The sequence below is a fragment of the Cricetulus griseus genome, chromosome 6, assembly GCF_003668045.3.
Source record: "Cricetulus griseus strain 17A/GY chromosome 6, alternate assembly CriGri-PICRH-1.0, whole genome shotgun sequence".
NCBI lineage: Eukaryota > Metazoa > Chordata > Mammalia > Rodentia > Cricetidae > Cricetulus > Cricetulus griseus.
The window spans coordinates 21,381,656-21,389,467 of record NC_048599.1 but is presented as its reverse complement, the minus strand read 5'-3'; the positions used below and the strand labels follow the sequence as shown (position 1 = coordinate 21,389,467).

At 43.4% G+C, this 7,812-nt stretch overlaps 1 long non-coding RNA gene across 2 annotated transcripts; it reads left to right on the top strand.

Moving 5' to 3' along the window:
- Positions 1–466: 466 nt before the first annotated feature.
- On the top strand, positions 467–4,289 carry LOC107977765. Of its 2 annotated transcripts, XR_003486457.2 has the most exons (5): positions 467–747; positions 2,447–2,500; positions 2,694–2,766; positions 2,997–3,123; positions 3,206–4,289. It is a non-coding gene; the product is annotated as an uncharacterized LOC107977765 (long non-coding RNA). The 2 variants fall into 2 exon arrangements; XR_003486456.2 differs by having other exon boundaries at positions 2,694–3,123.
- The last annotated feature ends 3,523 nt before the right edge of the window (positions 4,290–7,812 follow it).

The following is a 7,812-nucleotide window of genomic DNA, read 5'->3' as shown; positions in this document are numbered from 1 at the left end:
TTATTTTCTGTGCTTCACTCTGTTTGTGTTTTGTGTGTATGTTTTAAATAGCTTTATAGATATAAGGCTCACATACCACAAAATCCACCCACTTAAAGCATATGACAATGGCTTTTTAGTATTTCCACAGGCATGTCCTGCCATCACCACAGTTAATTTTAGAACACTTTCATCTCAAGAAGAAGAAGAAGATGATGATATTGATTGCTAAGCAGTTAAGAGCATTTGCTCTTTCGAAGGATCAGGTTTGATTCCCAGTACCTATATGGGGGTTCACAATGGTCCCTAACTGCAGTTCCAGGGATCTGATGCTTTTTTCTGACCTTCACAGGCATGCAAGTGGTGCATATACATACATGCAGGCAAAATATTCATCCAAAAAATAAAACAAATACATTTAACTAGTGACCCACTGGTTGGCGGGGGGGGGGGGGGGGGAGGGGGCAGGGGGGGAAGCAAACGGCGGCCGGGGGGGCTATTCTGTAGGCATCACCGCTAAACCTGATGCTTTCTTTTGCAGTCTTAGGCGCTACAAGCTCTTCATTGTGTTCTGTATAAATGCAGTCACGATAGCAGCAGCTTCCCAGGACTGATTTCTTTCACATAGCATGAAGTCTGTAAGGCCATCCGTGTTGCCACATGAATCACTATTTCTCTCCAAAAATCTTCACTGTGGGAAAATATGCACAGAATAGCATGGCGTTTTAACTGCTTTCAGGTGCACATTTCACTGGTCATCTCTGAAATGTGAGTGGGCACCAGCGCTAGCTCTTTCCAAACATTTTTCATACGTCGGAACAAAAATTCCCCACCCACTAGCAATTCCCATTCCCCCGGCCTCCCAGCCCCACCTAAGTCTTCACCCGCTAACGTCTCTGTGAACATCTGGTCATTTCACACGATGGAACCGTAAACAATATTCCTTCTGTGTCCGGTTCATTTCGCCTACCATAAGTTTTGCCTGGGTTGCAGCCTGCAACAGAACTTCGCTGCTGTTTAAGTGGGGTGCAGCTCAGTAGGTAGAATGCTTGTCTAGCATGCACTTAAGAAGTTCCGGATGTGGTAACACATGCCTGTAATTCCAGGGAGGCAAGGGGATCAGAAATGCAAAGTCATCCTTGGCTGCATAGTTAAGTTCAAGGCTAGCCTGGGGTACTTGAGAGTCAGTATCAAAATGAACAAGGATATAATCCCTTTCATTATATATTGTTTGTGTGTGTGTGTGTGTGTGTGTGTGTGTGTGTGATTTATCCATTCATATTTATATTTTCTGGACACTTGTGTTGTTTCTGCCTCTAGCTATTGTGAATAATGCTGCAGAGTTTGCATAAAACATTTTCTTGTTCCTGTTTGTTTTCACTTCCTGGGGTTTGTATCCAGGGGTGGTAGTCTTGGATTAATGTAAGCCAAAGCAGCTGCACCATTATGCGTACAAGGGCTCTGCTTCAGGACCTCCCCATCCGTGGTGTCTTCTGCATTGTTACTGTAGGGGTGAGAGGCAGCTTGTGGTACTTTTCATCTGCATTTCTCATGGTCAATGACGCATCTTTCCATGTGCTTCTCCGATATTTGTGTGTCCTCTTTAAAGATGCCTGTTCAGGTTCTTTACCAATGCGTTACCTGGGTGGCTTGTCTTCTGTTGAGTCATGCAAGTCCTTTATGTACCCTGGCTAAAACAAAACAAAACAAAATCTTCAAAGACTTTTGTGTCTGTCTGTCTGTCTGTCTGTCTGTCTGTCTGTCTGTCTGTCTGTCTGTCTCTCTCTCTCTCTCTCTCTCTCTCTCTCTCTCTGTGTGTGTGTGTGTGTGTGTGTGTGTGTGTGTATGTATTGACATGTATGAGAAGAAGACTGTGGCTTGTAGAGTTGGTTCTCTCCTTCTACATTTACATGAGTTCCAGGAATTGACCTTAGGCAACCAGGCTTGCATATTAGGTGCTTTATCCCTGAGTGGGCCGCAGCTCGATGACTTGTCACATATGTTATCTGCAAATATTGTTTCCTATTTTACAGGCTGTCTTTTCATTTTCCTTTTTGATTTTTTAGATTTGTCTAGTGTGTATGTGTGTTTTGTGGGCATATAAGTGTGTGTATGCGGTGCCCATGGAAATTAGAATCAGGCATCAAATGGAGATTCTGACAGTTGTGAGCCACCATGTGGGCACTGGGAACTGAACCTGGGTCCTCTGCAGGAGCAGCAGGCGCTCTTAACCACCCAGCCATCTCTCCATCCCCATTTCACTTTCTTAATAAGGTCCTTTGATGCACAAAAGTTTTAAATTGGGGACAAAGTGTCTCACTTCACAGCCTAGGCTGACCGTGAACATTCAAGCCTCCTGCCTTCACTTTCTGAAAGCCAGGATTAGAGGTGGGTGTCCCCACACACAGCAGCCTACCAGGTTTTAATTCTGGTGAAATCTAATTTATACTTTGTTGTTGTTTTTCAGACAGGGTTTCTCTGTGGCTTTGGAGGCTGTCCTGGCAGTCGCTCTGGAGACCAGGTTGGTTTCAAATTCACAGAAATCCGCCTGCCTCTGCCTACTGAGTGGTGGGACTAAAGGCGTGCGACACCACTGCCACCGCCCGGCTAATTTATACATTTTTACATTTTTTTTTGTTTGTTTTGCTTGCGATTTAGGAGTCATGTCTGAGGCTTTCTTCTAAGGGTTTCTTAGGTTTATTTCTTTCTTTTAGGTCTGTGACCCAAACACTCCAGAATACAGAGTAAAGTAGGAGTCTGACTTCATTCTTTACATGTGGCAACCAGGTAGTCTCAGAGCCATTTGCTGAAGAGACACTTATTTCTAAATTTTCGTTTTACTTAGTATTGTTGTGTGTATATGATATATGTGCTTGGGTTGCATGTGGAGGTCAGAGGTCAATTTCATAGAGTTAGTTCTCTCCTGGGATAGAACTCAGGTCATCAGGCTTGTGCCGCAAGCACCTTTACCCACTAAGCCATCTTGCTGGCCCTGAAGAGGTGACTTTTCTTCACAGATAGACTTGACATCTTGGTCAAATCAATTGATCATAGACATGTGGTTTCCCTTCTGTCTCTCTACCCTGCGTCTCTTGTTCACACGTCTGTCCTTCTGGCAATACGGCATTGTTTCCGGTCTTTATGGTAAGTCTTTAAATTTATTGTAGGATTTATAGTAAGCCTTTAAACTGGCAACTTGGAGTTCTCAGGTTTTTTTTTTTTTCAGGTTGTTTGGCTGCCTGGGGCTTTTTGAAGATGGATGTAAATTTGAAGATTGGCTTTATTATTTGTGCAGGAGAGCCTGCAGGAATTGTGTGAGGCTTACCCGGAATCTGCCAAGGTCTATGCTCTTAGCAGTGTAGTCTTCCTGCTACCAGAGATTTCAGGCTCAGACTTGAGCCCCGGAAGCTCTTGCACCCATCCTCAAGGGGCCCATTGAAGAGACTGAAGAACGGAGATGGGAAATTTATTCTATGTGGCCACATTGGGAAGAAGAAAAAACAAAGGTCCAATGCCACCCAAGTCTATTCTAGGGCTCGACATGAGGCTTAGGTTTCAGTGGAGCTCAAGAGGTATGCATAACTAAGTGGTCCTGGTCCGGGCATGGCTCTGCCTGTCAGTGACCCATCATTGTCTCTGTCCCAGTCTGTCCTACAAGATGGTCTGAGGGAGTTATCTGAAGTGTGCAGAATCTCTTCCTGGGAGACAAGCTCCTCATTTCTGACTGCACCAGGTCTCAGCCCCATGCTGTGGGGAAACTAATTCTTGGGGCCTATAACTTATGTCAATATCTGACACCTGTGCCATCGCCCCCTTTAGGATACTGTCTCTCCTGTCAGGACCAATACAACCCCCTTCTCTTTGTTTCTAGACTTCAGTCTTGAGGGACTTGAAGTGATATGCTGGACTTGATGTGAACATTTTTGTGTCTGGAATGATCGTCATAAACAGAATATGAGTAGCCACCCAGGCTAGAAGGCGTCGTTGAGTTAGCGTCAGCTCACCACGGGCAAGAACTGTGTCCTTCCTCTCTGCTCTGGAACTAGGGAGGGCATGCACAGGTGGTTTCCTTTTGCTGTTGGGTTGAGACAATGTCCTGCTATGGAGCCCAGGCTATCTATGTAGCCAAGGCTGGCCTCCAGCTCATGAGTCTCCCGCTGCCACGTTAGTGGACAGTGGTGAATGTCAGAGTTGGTGCAAACAAACCCTTTATGACAAGTTTTAGGCATGTCGGGGGTGTAGAAGGAGTGACTCTTAGCTCAGGCCTCCAGAGTCTGTTCTCGAATTTATTTTAATTTTCTGATAACTGAGTACACTGTATTTGCATAATTTCTATCCCTTCTTCTTCCCCACCAGCTTCTCCCAGGTCCTTCCCAACCCCTTCTCCTCCACCCATGTTGTCACATCAACTGATGCGGTCTTCTGCAGACAGCCATATTGCCCGGAGTCCACAGGTGCAGCTGCCCTGTCAGACCCAGCAGACACATTCTGGCAGTGGTTATCTCCAGCCTCCGGCTTTAACATTTCTGCTCTCTCTTTTGCAGTTCCTCAAGCCTTAGGTGTAGAGGTAATGTTGTAGATGTTCCATTTGGCCCTAGATACCCCAGTCACTAGTCCTGTGCATTGTGAGCAATCGTGGATCTCTGTTACAGCATCCATCTGCTGCGGAAAGCAGTTTCTTTGATGAGGGGTGGGAGCTGCATTTCCCTGTGGGCCTAAGGGAACTATTTAGAAGGCAATTGGGAACTATATTATGATGGGTTTGTCCTTCTGGATGCTGTTAATATATGTTTTTCTTATTGGTTGATGGATAAAACACTGATTGGCCAGTAGCCAGGCAGAAAATATAGGTGGGGCTTATCAGACAAGGAAAATTCTGGGGAGGGGAGGCAGAGAGGAAACTGCCTGAGCGATGCTGTGTAGCTACTGGGAAGGGAGGATGCCCAGACATTATCTGGTAAGATAAGGCCATGTAGGAATACATAGACTAATAGTTATAGGCTAATAATTAAGAGAGAGCTAGCCAGTAAGAAGCCTGAGCCATTGGTCAAACAGTTTATAATATAAGCCTCTGTGTGTTTATTTGGGGCTAAATGACTGTGGGACCATTCGGAACAGGAAATTATGTCTACAATATTATTTTAGCAAAATGCTACTTATAGATCCTAGGGTCTATGACCTCTCCAGCTGCAGGTTCTTGGCTTGGCACAAGTTCCCTCCTATAGAGCAGGCCTTAAGTTCAATCAGACAGCTGTTGGCTGTTCCCAAGATATACATGCTACTATTGCACCATTGAGGCTATCTTGGTGGGCCAGTTGTTGTGGTGGTTCACAGGCTTTACAACTAGGTAGAACTGTTGATGAGCATTTTCTCTTGGCAGTTTGCATAGCTCCTACTGTCACTATGAGAGCTTGACCTTAGAGGTGAGGCTGCCAGGTCAGTACCATCTTGATTTCTGAAAGTTCTGTTACCAAAGTGTGCAGTATCTTCAGCCGTAGGGTTTTCTGTCAAGTTGAGGCAGGCAACCAAGAGAATTAATTTTGTCTATTCTGTAGGTGATGTCTTAGCATAAAAAAAGACAAACAAACAAAACCCCAAATACTGCAGCTATAATTCTGCAGACTGTTATCAGACAACAGTTACACAGTTTTACAGAAACACAACCAACAGGAGCAAATATTTAAGGAAAACTAGCCTTCAGATTAACTGCTTGTTTACAGGAGTATTCCCTAAGTGACCAGTGTCTAATACCTCTTAATTGCTAGGAAGCAGTGCTTGGATTGCACAATGCCAGGGCCTGTCTAATTATCTTTGCTTCAAAAGAACAGTCAGGATACAATAAGGAACACGCAAAGAAAGGCCTGGGAAAAATAGGCACACTCACAATTCTTTTTTGGAGCATACTGACTTGGTAAAGTGTTCTCTCATGCTTTGTATCTTAGAAGGCTGAGACAACAAAAGGGAAACATACATACACTGAACAAGTAGAAGAGCCAGCCACAGTTAGTGTCACTGCACAGACAAACATCCAAACATTAGACCTCTTAAAAGTGCAAGAGACAGCACTAGTGAAGACAAATAGACCTGTTTTCTGATGTTCCAGTATACCCCATAGATACAATAATAGAAGATATTTAGCCAAGGCAAGTAGGCATGGACCAGAGTTTAAATAGCAGGCCTGCCCACATGGTAAGCTTGTCATCTGAACAGCACTGATTTAACAATGGTAGAAACACCAGGAGAATTTTCCTGACCACTCTGTGTGTTAAAAATTCAGATATAAAACATATCATATAAAAGAGAGTACTTACTGGTCATTTTGTGAATTGGATTTACATGCTTTTAGCTCTTGTAAGCTTTTGTGTAATATATATAGAAAAGGGGCTGCCAAGAGAAAATAAGAGGTGCTTGCTGCCAAGCCTGATGACCTGAGTTTGATTCCTGGAGCCCATGTGGTGAAAGGAGAGAAGTGACTTCTGTAAGTTGTCCTCTGATGTCCATACATGGGCTGTGGCATACTCACATGCACAAGACCACATGTGTGCCCAAACACACATAATAAATGTCATAAGTTCATACACAGCCCTCCATGCACTTTTAACCACAAGTTTTAAGGGGTTAAATGCACTAAAATCACTTCAAAATAGTTGTGTATAAAGCATCAATTCAAAAGACTTTAAAGAACCTTGACTTTGTTGAGACTCGGTTTCCCAAGTAGTGAAAAGCCTGGCAAAATCAGCAGAAAACATAAACCACCCTAACAAAATATAAGATCTTGATGATTTTGCAGTGTACATAAATACCAAGTTAGATATTAAAATATCCAGTTTCGTGACATTATTTATAACAAAATAGATCATATGCTCACAACCAATTAATGCTGAACAGCAACTTTATTATTCCAACTGCAAAATTAGCCCATATTTCAACGCTGACAAAATATATGTCTGTTCTACATGGAACAAACCCCAGAAACCTTATAGAAATTATCTCTAAATATGGGTCAATAAAAAATTCTTCTTTCAAATTTACATATTTAACTTTGCCTGGCAAAAACTGGCTCAGAGAACTCTGAGCACTTAACAAAAGCACACTTTAACACTTAAATCTCCCTCAAATGCAAGACTTAGCTCTACTGTTGTAGGACTTAATAATAAGTCCCTTTCCCATTACACTCAGGGTAAGCTTACCGAGTCTTGAAAGCTAGTATTTGTAGGGACTGAACTCTCCTGGAAATTCCATTATGAAAAGATTTAACATAAAAATATACATATATATTTCCATATATATAATAGCCTTAATAAAAACTTACACTGGATTTCTAGAGAAATTACATTTATCAATCTCATTTTAAGAATATCTGGCCAAGGGGCTGGAGAGATGGCTCAGAGGTTAAGACCAGTGGCTGCTCTTCCAGAGGAACTGGGTTCAATTCCCAGCAACCATATGATGGCTCACAACCATCTGTAGTGAGATCTGGTGCCCTCTTCTGGCCTTCAGGGATACATGCAGACAGAGAGCACAGCATACGTACATAATAAATAAATAAATAAATAAATCTTAAGAAAGGAAGAAAGAAAGAAAGAAAGAAAGAAAGAAAGAAAGAAAGAAAGAAAGAAAGAAAGCCTGGCCAAGGCCCACCTTGTCTGCCATCTGGTGGTGAGGTCCAGGGAAAGACACCCTCTCCCCCTTACCCCTGCCACCTGTGGCAGGCAAGAGAGCTACCCCTCTCCCTTACTGGCTGCAGCACTCAGGAAAGCCAGCCCTGCACCTCACCTGAGCAGCACAGTAGAGCTGGCCCTGTTGAAAGGGATGCAGGTGAACCATTGGCCG